The sequence below is a fragment of the Stegostoma tigrinum genome, chromosome 12 (assembly GCF_030684315.1).
Source record: "Stegostoma tigrinum isolate sSteTig4 chromosome 12, sSteTig4.hap1, whole genome shotgun sequence".
NCBI lineage: Eukaryota > Metazoa > Chordata > Chondrichthyes > Orectolobiformes > Stegostomatidae > Stegostoma > Stegostoma tigrinum.
In genome coordinates, this window is record NC_081365.1 from 75,153,664 (window position 1) to 75,167,850 (window position 14,187).

Below are 14,187 nucleotides of genomic sequence, written 5' to 3' on the forward strand. Positions count from 1 at the left end.
TTCATCAATCACGTTACAGCCAATTTACATGAACAAAACACAAGTTGTAGTAGAACTTTCAGCATTACTGAAACAGATTATCTGTTCACGTCTACAACTCTGACCGGGGAGTTTGTTTCATGGGGGATTGTTTTTAGCCTTGAAACAGTGATTGAGCTTCACAAAATACCTCTTTGGCTGCGAAGAGCTTTGGAACAATCGAAGAAAGCTATTCAAATTTGTCCTCGGCTGCTTTGGGAAACGAGAAATGCAATTGCTTCGCCACTTGCGAAGATCTTTGCATCCTCGCTCTCCACTGGAGTCGTACCTGAGGACTGGAGAGAGGCAAATGTAATTCCTCTCTTCAAGAAAGGAAATAGGGAAATCCCTAGCAATTACAGACCAGTAAGTCTCACGTCTGTCGTCTGCAAGGTGTTAGAAAGGATTCTGAGGGATAGGATTTATGACCATCTGGAAGAGCATGGCTTGATCAAATGCAGTCAACACGGCTTTGTGAGGGGTAGGTCATACCTCACAAACCTTATCGAGTTCTTTGAGGATGTGACTAGAAAAGTTGATGAGGGTTGAGCTGTGGATGTGGTGTATATGGACTTCAGCAAGGCATTTGATAAGGTTCCCCATGGTAGGCTCATTCAGAAGGTCAGGAGGAATGGGATACAGGGGAACTTAGCTGCTTGGATACAGAATTGGCTGGCCAACAGAAGGCAGCGAGTGGTAGTAGAAGAAAAATATTCTGCCTGGAAGTCAGTGGTGAGTGGTATTCCACAGGGCTGTGTCCTTGGGCCTCTACTGTTTGTAATTTTTATTAATGACTTGGATGAGGGGATTGAAGGATGGGTCAGCAAGTTTGCAGACGACACAAAGGTCGGAGGTGTCGTTGACAGTATAGAGGGCTGTTGTAGGCTGCAGCGGGACATTGACAGGATGCAAAGATGGGCTGAGAGGTGGCAGATGGAGTTCAACCTGGATAAATGCGAGGTGATGCATTTTGGAAGGTCGAATTTGAAAGCTGAGTACAGGATTAAGGATAGGACTCTTGGCAGTGTGGAGGAACAGAGGGATCTTGGTGTGCAGATACATAGATCCCTTAAAATGGCCACCCAAGTGGACAGGGTTGTTAAGAAAGCATATGGTGTTTTGGCTTTCATTAACAGGGGGATTGAGTTTAAGAGTCGTGAGATCTTGTTGCAGCTCTATAAAACTTTGGTTAGACCGCACTTGGAATACTGCGTCCAGTTCTGTTCGCCCTATTACAGGAAAGATGTGGATGCTTTGGAGAGGGTTCAGAGGAGGTTTACCAGGATGCTGCCTGGACTGGAGGGCTTATCTTATGAAGAGAGGTTGACTGAGCTCGGACTCTTTTCGTTGGAGAAAAGGAGGAGGAGAGGGGACCTAATTGAGGTATACAAGATAATAGGGTTGATAGCCAGAGACTATTTCCCAGGGCAGAAAAGGCTAAAACGAGGGGTCATAGTTTTAAGCTGGTTGGAGGAAAGTATAGAGGGGATGTCAGAGGCTGGTTCTTTACACAGAGTTGTGAGAGCATGGAATGCGTTGCCAGCAGCAGTTGTGGAAGCACGGTCATTGGGGACATTTAAGAGACTGCTGGACATTCATGCGGTCACAGAAATTTGAGGGTGCATACATGAGGATCAATGGTCGGCACAACATCGTGGGCTGAAGGACCTGTTCTGTGCTGTACTGTTCTATGTTCTATGTTCTAAATGCAAACCTTCCTTCTGGCATTTGTTGCTCAGGGACTTTAGTGGAGGTGTTAACTCAGATAAGATCACTCTGCCTTACTCCTCCTCCATCTCTGACAAAGGTAAAATCCTATTTTCCTATTCCTTTCAGGTCCTGAAGAAGAGTCATCCTGGACTTAAAGTGTCAGTTCTGTTTCTGCCTCCACAGCGGCTGCTGCCAGACCTGCTGAGTTTCTCCACAACACACACATTCTCTGCCTTGCTGTACAATGTTTTAGAATCGCCCTGCAGTTCATGTTGCTGGTGGAGTTCCCAGCAGAACAGGAGATTCCTGGAGGTAGTAAGAACTTGTCCCTAATCAGAAATGGAGCACGGCTTAAGGATTGACACTTCCTGGTCCTCTTCAATGGTCACACAGGCCTTGGTGAAAACCTCTTCTGATTTCAGTGAGACATTCCCAATGAATCAACGAGTGAAGATACTGTCCCATCACAGGTGACACGGTGGCTCAGTGGTTAGCACAGCTGCCTCTCAGCGCCAGGGACCCAAGTTTGACTCCACCCTCAGGCGGCTGTCTGTGTGGAGTTTGCACATTCTCCCCGTGTCTGCGTGGGTTTCCTCCCGCAGTCCAAAGATGTACAGGTTAGGTAGAGTGGTCATGAGGAAATTGTCCATGGATGTGCTGATTAGGTGGGTTAGCCTTGAGAAATGTGGGGTTACAGGGATAGGGTGGGATACCCTGTGGAGGTTGATATGGGCTGAATGGCCTGCTCCCACTCAGTAGGGATTCTATGGAGCAGTTAGGCCTGAGTTCAGTTCCTGTTTTGTGTTGACCAGGTGTCCCATGAGCTGTTGGGAAAGTATTTCATCTGTTTCTCCCTGGGCCATTGGGTTTAGGGAAAGGCATGATCATCACCCCGTGTTCCTGCTCCTGATTGCTGCTGGAAAGCATCAGAATGTTAGCTAGCTGTGTGTTAGTGATTATATGTGACACGTAGAAGTCAGGATTCCAGGTTTGTCACATTGGCTGAAATCAGTGCTGGACTCCCTCATGATGCATCCTGCAGTTGAATGTTGCACTTACCACTATCATTTTGTGGGATCAGAATCATTGGGCTCCTCAGGGTGCCAGCACACGTGGAACTTACAGCCTTGTATCAGTCAACGCTGATAGGGAAGCAAAGATAAGACGTTCAGGGGATATGCAATTGGCAATAATCTTTCACATGTTTTCATTCCATTTCATTGCAAAAGAACACTGTGAACCTTCTCAAACACCACACCCAGGTAATTTTCATGTCCTCGTAAACAAAACAATAAAGCTTTGCTGAAAGAATTTTCTGTCTAGATTCCGCTTTCGCTTCTATTTTTACCTGTGACCGCAGGATAGTGCAGTTTTCTCTGGCACAGATAAGAGTTTACCTTAGCTCCAGGTCGAAGATCGAGGTAATCCAGCAGATTACTCATGTCGTAGATCAGGCTCAAAGTTGGCATATCTGCACTGCCCAACAAACCCATAACCTTGGCTTTGTGAATGATGCATCACTGTCAGTGAGCTGTGCTGATGCTGCTATAAGCAATGTCCCTTACAGTCCCCTCATAAACTGTTGGATTATTGCTTAGCTGGAGGTGTTTGGCCGTTTGATTTTCTGTGACTTAGTTGTGCATTACTAATAACTGCAGGGTAACACTCCAGCTGTGAAGCTTTAGACAAAATCTTTTGTTCTGTTAATAATAAAAGGCCTAATTGATGAGACAGGCTCTGGACGGATCCTCGTGCTCCAGTAACATGTCTTAGGTAGCTAAAGTGCACCACCTCATGGTGTAGATTTAATACTGTGCACCATTCTGCGGGGTAATGGTAGGCTCACTCATGTTTTGAAGATGAACTGTCACTTTAAAGAAAGAAAATATGTGGCTCATCACATGAGTATCCCATCAGGAGGCAAAGCTTTCTAAATAATGTTTTTTCCAAAGCATGTGCTACCGGGCGGAGAAGTTCAAACAGCTCAAATATAGGCTTCAAAGATAATAAAGTGTGAAGCTGGATGAACACAGCAGGCCAAGCAGCATCTCAGGAGCACAAAAGCTGACGTTTCGGTTCTAGACCCTTCATCAGAGAGCTTTTGTGCTCCTGAGATGCTGCTTGGCCTGCTGTGTTCATCCAGCTTCACACTTTGTTATCTTGGATTCTCCAGCATCTGCTGTTCCCCTTATCACAAATATAGCCTTTTTTTGAGGCGACTTTTTTGATTGTGGTTTTAATTTCCTCTGCACGCACATTGACATTTTAAAAACAGAAGTGCTGCCTCATTTTCTTGTATGACTTCAGTTTGTCTAATACTTCCCTACGTCCCTCCCGCCTTTTACTCTGGGGATACACTTGAAGAAGACATTTCTCTGGGAGTCTTTCTTGTTTTCCTCTTCCATACTGTCCGTGTATCTAGTGCGCGGCTCTCATTGTACCCTCAATATTCTACGTCTTTATTCATATATGGTGTCTGATTAAAGTTTAGCTCGCTTTGCTCCATAGCGGAATAAATTTTTCCAGTTGACCTCTGCTCTAAGTGTTTCCTATTGCTGCTCTACATCATTGTTTGACAGTATTATTGCCCATTTTGTTTTCCTTACTGAATGCTGCAAAATCAGCCTTTCACAAATCTGTCGCCTTAGTCCTTATCATGTGCACATCCTTCTCAACAAATGACAAAGCTTTCAGTCAGTATTACAGAAAGGTTCCCCTAATTTTGCTCTTACATGATCACTATTAGGTCCCAAACGGAATTTCACCCCTAGATAGCGGGGGGGGGGGGGGGGGGACTGCCGATGCTGGAGAATCTGAGGATTTCACCCTTGTTGGATTTCTTACATAATGGGTCATAAAGGAGACCTGTACATCTTTTAACAAGTTCCCCTCCTGCAATCCCTTGACCGACTTTTACTTGTTAAGTAGTTCTAAGACAATGGAAATCCTTAATGATCATTATTCTAGGCGTTTTTTTTACATTTTTTCAGATTTGTCTTCCTTTACTTCTGAGTGGGGGCTCATTAACCACTGCTGTTCCTTCGTTTCGTCCTTTATCATTTATTTCTATACACCATTGGTTTGAGAAGAGCCAATAACAGGTAATACATTTGTTAATGGTGATTTCATGCCTCATTTATTTCTACCCTTCATCTGTGGCCAGTGGCAGCCAGTCTGTATGTGGTTATTGCTATCTGCAAGAACATGCTGGTGAAGGGCAATATTCTTTTGTTCTGGCTAAGCACATTTTGTCGACCTTCTCCCAGAAGAAACTTATTCACCCACTCTCTCTGCCTTGAGATGGGAGCCTTACTAGAAGAATATGAAATGACACAAGGGCATCTACAATATGGTTCAATTATTTGCAAAATCACGATCTCCTCTGCAAATTTGATCAGTTCTCACTGAACAACATCTCTGCAATTTTAGCAATTCCACCAAAACCTCTTCTGAATTGCAGTCAAATTTTATTTTATAATAATATAATTTATTGTCCACTTGCAGAGATGGTGGTAACAGAGCAAAGATTAAACACTTGCTGTAATAAACTGATTGAATTGAAACTTCAATTATTGTAGCGACTTCCATTTACCAATTCCCTATTTCCAAAGTATAACATGCATGGAGGTAAATAATTAACTTATCTTGTTGCAGCCCATGTCTTTGAGTTTAAGAATCACATTTGGACTATGGGATAGAAACCGAACTATGTCATTCCTGCTCACTGAACATAAAACACAGGAACGGGCCCTTTCTTGTGCTGAACATGACACCAGATTAAACTAATCCCTTCTGCCTGACCTTGGTCCATGTCCCCCCATTTCCTTGCATATTCACGTGTTCATCTAAAAGCCCCTTAAACGCTCCAATCGTATCTGCCCTCACCACCAGCCCCTGGCAGCGCATTCCAGATCCCCACCACTCTCTGTGTTAAAAAGTGTCCTTCACATCTCCTTTGGACTTTCCCCGTCTCACCTTAAATGCATGCCCGTTATACTAGACATTTTAAAGTGGGTGTATGAACAAAAGCAACCAGATTCAGCATTAGGCATCAGCACTGAATGTCCTGGGAACACTTGAGGGACATTCAACCTGATTTTGGGGGTGGCCTGTCTTTCCATGCTTTTCCTGATAGACCCTAAACATAAGCATCGAACTCCTTGGCTCTGTTAATTTAATACTCCCTCAGCTAAATGGGATCGCTGTAGTGATTTGGCGGCTCTGTGGGCTATCAGCAACAGTCCCTAACAAAAGATATATTTTTCTTGCCAAGTAATGTGGCTTTTGAGGAATAGCGGAGTTTCTCCAAGCCCAGGTCCACAGTCCCCTCTACTGCACTAGCACTCCATAATTGTTCAAATTAAAATGGATCAGCTTCCTGCTGAGTTGTGATAAAATCCTTCCTTGGGCTGGATGGAAGGAACTGAGAGCAGCGTTGCTCAGTTTGCAGATGACACAAAGATAGGCAGAGGGGCAGGTAGTGTTGAGGAAGCGGGGAGGCTGCAGGAGGACTTGGTCTGGGTAGGATGGTGGAAAAAGAAGTGGCAGATGGAATCCAATGAGGTGAAGTGCGTGAGGTTATGCAGGAAGAGTAGAGGCATCGACTATTTTCTAAATGGGGTTTGGTTTCAAAAGTGTGAAGCACAGGCTTGACAGTGCTGTTCAGGATTCTCTTCGGGTTAACACGCAGGTTCAGTTGACACTTAGGAATGCAAATGCAATGTTAGCATTCGTTTCACAAGGGCCAGAATATGAGAGCAGAGATATGCTGCTGATGCTGTATAAGAGTCTGGTCAGACTGCATTTGGAATATTGTGAGCAATTTTGGGCTGAGTATCTAAGAACAGATGTGCTGGCGTTGGACGGTGCTCAGAGAAGATTGACAAGAATGATCCTGAGGATGAAGGGCTTGTCATATGAGGAGCGTTTAAGGACTCTGGGTCTGTGCTCAATGCAGTTTAGAAGGATGATAGAAGATTTGACTGAAACTTGCAGAATACTGAAAGACCTAGATACAGAACTAGAATTAAGTTTTGTTGTCACACGTACTCAAGTGCAAGGATAAATGAGTACAGTGCAAAGTGTGTAAAGTCGAAATTTCCAATACCTCTCAGGTGCAAGTGTGCCTAGGCAAAAATCTTAGGTTTAAATGAAGTTAAAAGTTAAGCATTCAAATCCTTCTAAAGCAGAGAAAGAGAGAAAAGAACTAAAAGCATAAGGAGCAGACAAGTTCATGCAGAGATTTTTCTCAAGGCCAGGAGTCAATGCTGGGATTGGATGTGGAGAAGATGTTTCCAAGAGTAGGAGAGATTAGGACCCAAGGGCACTGCCTCAGAGTGAAGGGTCATCCCTTTACAACTGAGATTGGGAGGAATTTCTTCAGCCAGAGGGTGGTGAGTCTGTGGAACTCATTGCTGCAGTGGGCTGTAGAGGCCACGTCCTTGAGTGTATTTAAGGCAGAGATTGATAGGTTCTTGCTTGGTAAGGGGGACCAAGGTTTACGGGGAGAAGACAGGAGAGTGGGGTTGAGAAACATATCAGCCATGATCAAATGCAAAGGAGACTTGATGGGCCGAATGGCCTAATTTTGCTCCCATATGTTATGGTCATACAGCTTACAATCGGACCTGTGCTGACCAGCTGTAAACAATAGCTGCCTGCATTCCTCGACATTGAACACAGGGTTATCTCCCAACAAACTATTTCTCTACGACTGAGTGCAACTGTATTTTACTGAGCGCTGCCATATTTTACAGTGTTGTTGGCTGATCACGAACGTGCTTTCCTTGTTTCAGTAGAAGGTTAACCTGAACAGCTGCCTGAATAAAACCAATTTTCTCAGAGAGCATTAGTTGCCATGGTGACGCCTGGAGCACTGTGGATCTCTGAAACATTTTATTCTGCAGAAAGCAATTCAGGGAAGATTTGAAAAATTAGAAGTAAATGTGGAATAAATAGTGTGAAAATATGGAACCCTTGTGAATAACGACCCTGGCCCCCTGAGCCAGGAAACTCCAGACTCTGAGTCCAACTCCAGGACTTGATGACCCAGAAGTTCATAATGCAATCAAACATTTTTAGAATTAATGCGTCAATCCTTCCAATTGTGCTGAAAGCAGATGGGAAGAATGGACAAGATTCCTGGTCAACTTCATATCAGAAAGGAAAACTGGGACACAATGCATGTAGGGTGGCATGGTGGCTCAGTGGTTAGCACTGAAGCCTCACAGCGCCGGGAACCGGGTTCGATTCCAGCCTCGGGCGACTGTCTGTGTGGAGTTTGCACATTCTCCCCGTGTCTGCATGGGTTTCCTCTGGGTGCTCCCGGTTTCCTCCCACAGTCCAAAGATGCGCCGGCTAGGTGGATTGGCCATGCTAAATTTTACCCCATTGTGTCTAGGGGTGAGCAGGCTAAGTGGGTTAGATGTAGGAAATGCAGGACTAAAGATTAGAGGGGTGGGATTGGGTAGGATGCCCTTTGGACGGTTGGTGCTGAATCAATGGGCCGAATGGCCTGCTTCCATGCTGTAGGGATTCAATGAGCTCCAGGCTGCAACATACACACAGTTGTAGCATCACAGACATCTTAGGGAAGAGTCTGATGAATGATTATATCAGGTTGGAAATGTTTACCCTGTTTCTCTCTATTCAGGTGCTAACCAGGCCTATTGAGTTTCTCTAGCAGTGTCCATGTATGCCATGACACTGGAATCATACAATATGGAAACAGACCCTTCGGTCCAACCATTACCACAGGTCAGCAGCCACAAATTACCAACATATAATGAAAAATGTCCTTTAGCTGCAAACTTTGGAATGTGATATTGAGATGAAAGTTGCCCTGTTTGATTAGCAGGTAAAAGCTAACCTGGAACTCCTTATGTGTATCTCAGGGATGCTAGTTACACACTAACATATATATATTTGGAACAGGAGTAAGCCACTTGGCCCATCAAGCTTGCTCTGTCATCAGTTCGGGTTGTGGCTGCTTGGATGACTCCGTATTCCCATCTGTCTCTAGAAACCTTCCACCTACTTCCTTGTCAAGGATTTATATCTGTCGGCTTAGAGCGACACTCACAAAAATATTGTTACATTTACCCATATCCCACCTGAGTCAGAATGATTTGCGGTTCTCAGCTAAATATTAAAAGTTAGCTGCCTGTTCTTTTTTTGTTAACGGCAGCCACTCCTGAGCTTAAGGAAAACAGCCTGGGGATTTCCAGTGTTGTTCTGGCATGTTCCATGGTCGACTGATGGATCTGTTTACTGTTTCTCTCTATTAGTGTCTTCTCAGAATCCTCTGCAAGGCAGCATGTCAAACATTTAGCAATAAGCTGTACATACCACATCCCCCCCCGCCCCCGCCACGTCAAGGGAAGATACCGCAAATATTTTGTGCGACTTTGCGATCCAAGATGGCAGTGGAGTAGAACCCCTTGAGATGGAGCTCATCCGTTCCAGTTGTTTCTTTCCTTTTGGCTTTTGTTTTGTTTATGCCTCCTGTCCTCACCTGGCATGTCTGGGGTGAAAGCCAGTGAGGACTCCCAGCCTTAGCATGGACTCAGAAACACAGGATTAACTGATCTTTCTTTATTTATTTATCTCATCTTTCCAGGTTCTCATTTTCGTATTCCAAGCCTCTGGGAATGTCATAGAATCCCTACAGTGTGGAAACAGGTTCTTCAGCTCAACAGGTCCACACTGACCCTCGGATCATCCCACCCAGACCCATCCCCCTATAACCCACCTAATCTACACATCCCTGAACGTTATGGGCAATTTAACATGGACAATCCACCTAGCCCCGTACACCTTTGGACTGTGGGAAGAAACTGGAGCAAACCCACACAGACATGGGGAGAATGTGCAAACTCCACGCAGACAGGCACCTGAAGGTGGAACCGAACCCATGTCCCGGGCACTGTGAGGCAGCAGTGCTAACCACTGAGCGAACGTGCTTTCCTGGAAACGAAATAGATGAATATTCGATTGGGTGGAGCGGGGCAGGAGAGCAGAGGGTAGGACACAGTTTTCAAGTAGTGACCAAGAAGACTGAAGGGGATAAGGAGACCTTTTTAAAAATTCATTGGATGGGGGTGTTGCTGACCAGGTAGCATTTATTGTCCATCCCTGATTGCCCAGAGGGAAGTTCATAAGCAACCACATTGCTGTGGGTCTGGAGTCACATATAGGCCAAACCAGGTAAGGATGGCAGTTTCCTTCCCTAAAGGACATCAGTGACCCAGATGATAATTCACAATGGAATCAAAGTCATCATTAGGCTCTTAATACAGATTTTTATTGAATTTCACCATCTGTCATGGCAGGATCCAAATCTGCATCCCCAGAACATTACCTGGGTTTCAGTATTAACAGTCCCACCATAATACCACTAGGCTATTGCCTCCCCAAACTCCTTTCCCTGATGGAAGTCGAATGAACTGCAGTGGAGTGCTTGAAAGGGCAATAAGGTTTGCAGTTTCAGGAATAACTTCAAAAGAGGAGTTGGGAGGGATTTAAAGGCATGGGGAAACAACAGGCGGATGGGATGAGTGGTCGAGCCAGCAGCAACATGACAGGCCATAGTAACTCATTCTGTGCTACTTGATCCTATGATACCGTGCAGTGAGAATTACTGCAAATTAGATACAGTGCAACAATGACCTCTTGAGGCAAAACATACGCTGACTCCCTAGATAGATACAGCTGCTGCATGTTCTTTAATTGTGCTTGAGAGTAAGGGCATACTCTAATGCTGAATAGTAATAACATTAAAGTAGCATGGCAACAATTTTGCCCAGAAATCTCCTCAAAGGACACAATTCCTTTAAATTATCTGCAAATAAAACTAAACAAAATCCTACAAAAACTAAGTTGGAAATGGAAGGACATGCAGGGTGATTAATACATGTGAAATAAATTCAGAAATGTAAGAAAGGAAGCCGCATCCTGTTTTCAGATGCTCTGTCAAACTTATATACTAGGAATGGAAATTTTTCAATCTGCAGAAAATCACCAGTCAGTCTCAAATGGGATTTGTGAATCTTGTTACAGGGCGCTGATCATATTTCCAAATCAGCTCAATCTGACTTTAGCTACTTTCTGTAGGCTTTTTCCCTTTGGGAAAGAGGGAAATTTCCATTACTATTATTATGGAAAGCAACTACATGTTCAGAGTGTCACGTATCAAAACCCCAATGGAATCAGCCAGTGGAAGAATCACTTGGTGTTATGCTATGCTGTGTCCCTGATGTGTTCCCCAGTGCTGGATAATACCGGAGGGCTGTTTGTGGAAACTTTGGAGTTCGTCGTCTGTGTACTTCCAGAAACTCTGCACCTACTTGTATTGCCTTACATCTGGCAGAAAACAGACAGCATGCATAAACAGGTTTTTGTCTGAGTGGCTGGTTGGGACAGGTGAAATCCTACAAGTGTTTGCGTCCTCGACTTCAGAAAATTTACAACAAAGACTTAAATGAAGGGAGAGAGTGTGTAGCAGCGCAGTTTGCAGATAACACCAGAATAGGTAAAAAGGTGTGCTGTGAAGAAGACAATGGGGGGAGTCCGAGATGGATATAGATGGGTGAAGTGAGTGGGAGCATGATGTGGGAAAATGTGAAGTTGTTTACTTCGACAAGAGGAATGAAGAAAGCAACGGATTACTTAAATCAGAGATAGTAAGAACTGCAGATGCTGGAGTCAGAGATAACACAGTGTGGAGCTGGAGAACACAGCAGGCCAGGCAGCATCAGAGAAATAGGAAAGTTGATGTTTCGGGTCGGGATCCTTCTTCAGTAATGGGAGAGGGGGAAGGGAGCTCGGAAATAAATAGAGAGTGGAGGGGAGGGGCTGGGGAGGGTAGGTGGGATGGTGATAGGTAAGTGCGGTGGTGGGGATTGGTCAGTGAGGTGGGAGGAGCAGACAGGTGGGAGAGAAGATGGACAGGCTTTGTCAGGTCAAGGAGGCAGGGATGAGAGCGAAGGTTGGTCATGGGATGAGGTCGGAGGTGGGGAGATTTTGAAACTGGCAAAATCCATGTTTAGGCCATTGGGCTGTAGGGTCCGAGGCAGAATATAAGATGTTACTCCTCCAGTTTGCAGATGGTGTCATTGTGACACTGGAGGAGGCCCAGGATGGACGTATCACCCAGGGAGTGGGAGGGGGAGTTAAAATCGTTCACAACCAGATCCAGTATCACTCTCCCAACGTAAAGTGCTACACATGCCCCCACACCTCCCTCCTCACCTCCATTCAAGGCCCAAAACAAACCTTCCACATTAGACAGGGGCTCACCTGCACAACGTCAACACGGTCTACTGCATCGCTGTTCCCGATGTGGCCTCCCTATATCAGTGAGACCAAATGGAGGCTCGGAGACTGCTTTGTAGAACATCTGCGGTCTGTATGCGACAATCGATAATACTTTCCGGTCACCAGCCATTTCAACTCCCCCCTCCCACTCCCTGGGTGACATGTCCATCCTGGGCTTCCTCCAGTGTCACAATGACACCACCCAGAAAATGGAGTAACAGCACCCCATATTCTGCCTTGGGAACCTACAGCCCAATGGTCTCAATATAGACCTTACCAGCTTCAAAATCTCCCCACCTCCGGTCTCATTCCAAGCCAACCCTCCCTCTCATCCCTGCCTCCTTGACCTGGCACAGCCCGTCCAGCTTCTCTCCCACCTATCCGTTCCTCCCACCTCACTGACCAATCCCCACCACCGCACTCACCTATCCCATTCCACCGACCTTCCCCAGTCCCATCCCTCCTCTCCATTCATTTCCCTTCGCCCCCTCCCCATTTCTGAAGAAGGGTCCCGACCACGAACTGTCAGCTTTCCTGCTCCTCTGATGCTGCCTGGCCTGTTGTGTTCCTCCAGCTCCACACAGTGTTATACATGTGCTTCAAGGAATTGTTTTTGGCAGAAAGGGAGGAGGGAGATTCTTGACTTAATGCTGGAATTAGCTGGAGGAAGCTCTTTCATTTTCCCCAGCGCTCAAAAACATGGAGTGCCCAATGACAGAACTGATCAAATAGGAATATCAGAATATTGAGAACTCCAGGAACAGTTGAAGAATTTGCGATCACTGAGGATACAAGCCATGAATTAAACAAACTGTGGTGTCACATTAAAACCTATGCTCTAAGAACACCTTAAAGACTTTAAATGGTAGATTTATTTATTTTGTTTTGTGCTGGACACCTTCTCTTCTTACCTCTGTACTGTGGGTGTGTATGCTTGACATTTTTTATCATTATTCTGGGGGTCAGCAGATAATAAAATTTCTTTCCCTTTTACTCGTTACTGTTACAGTATACATTGAGTATTAACATTTTTATTAGACAGAGGTATAGTCTCATGCTAAAAAGAACATGAATCTTTGCAGCAACCAGGATTGTTGTTAAGAGATTCATTACTCTCTTCCTGATCATAACAAATTCTTAACATTCAAAACAAAGAGTGTCAGGTGTAATTGTTTGGAAGCAGCTGCGCAAGAAAGCGCAGTAAATTAACTTACTCCCAGCAAGTTACAAAATTGCTGTGCAGAAGGTGGAGTGAATAATCAGCTGAAAAATGCAAATATCAGTTTAAATACACACTGAACTTACCATTTGATCTCTACTGAAGAATTCGGTTCCATTCTGGATGCCTTACTTTGAACTTAATCGCTCCCTGTTCATGATCCACTATTCACTTTGTCAGTTCTTGCTGCAAGAACTGTTGTACTATAATACTGAGGCAATGTACTTACTTAATACACCTGCCTTGTCAAATAAGGATGAAATGCTTGTTTCTTTATGGTGGCAGCTCGTTGAAATTATGAATGAAGGAAAATGTTCATTCAAGCTGAAAGTGTGCTGGCTTGAGTGCATTCTTTTTTTTTGGTTCATGGGTTGTGGCCACCAGCAGAAACACTGGCATTTATTTCCCAAACCTTAACTGGCCTTGAGAATATGGTGGTGAGTCAGTTCATTGAACCAAAGCAATCTGTCTGACATGGGCACTCGTACAGGGATGCAAAGATGGAGTTCTGGATTTTAACCCAGTGAGAACGAAGGATACATTTCCAAGTTGAGAGACTGTGTGAGTCGCAGATGCTTGCAGGGACACTTGGCAAGGCAGTGGATTTATGCTAAAATATTGTCAGGAATGAGCGATTTTCATTATTTAGAGACATGGTAGAAGCAGCATGGTGTCTCAGTGGTTAGCACTGCAGCCTCAGCACCAGGGACCTGGGTTTGATTCCAGCCTCGGGTAACTGTCTGTGTGGAGTTTGCACATTCTCTCCGTGTCTGCGTGGGTTTCCTCTGGATGCTCCGGTTTCCTCCCACAGTCCAAAGATGTGCAGGCTAGGAGGATTGGCCATGCTAAATTGCCCGTAGTCTTCAGGGTTGTGTGGATTATAGGGTGATAGGTCTGGGTGGGATGCTGCAAGGGGCGGTATGGAC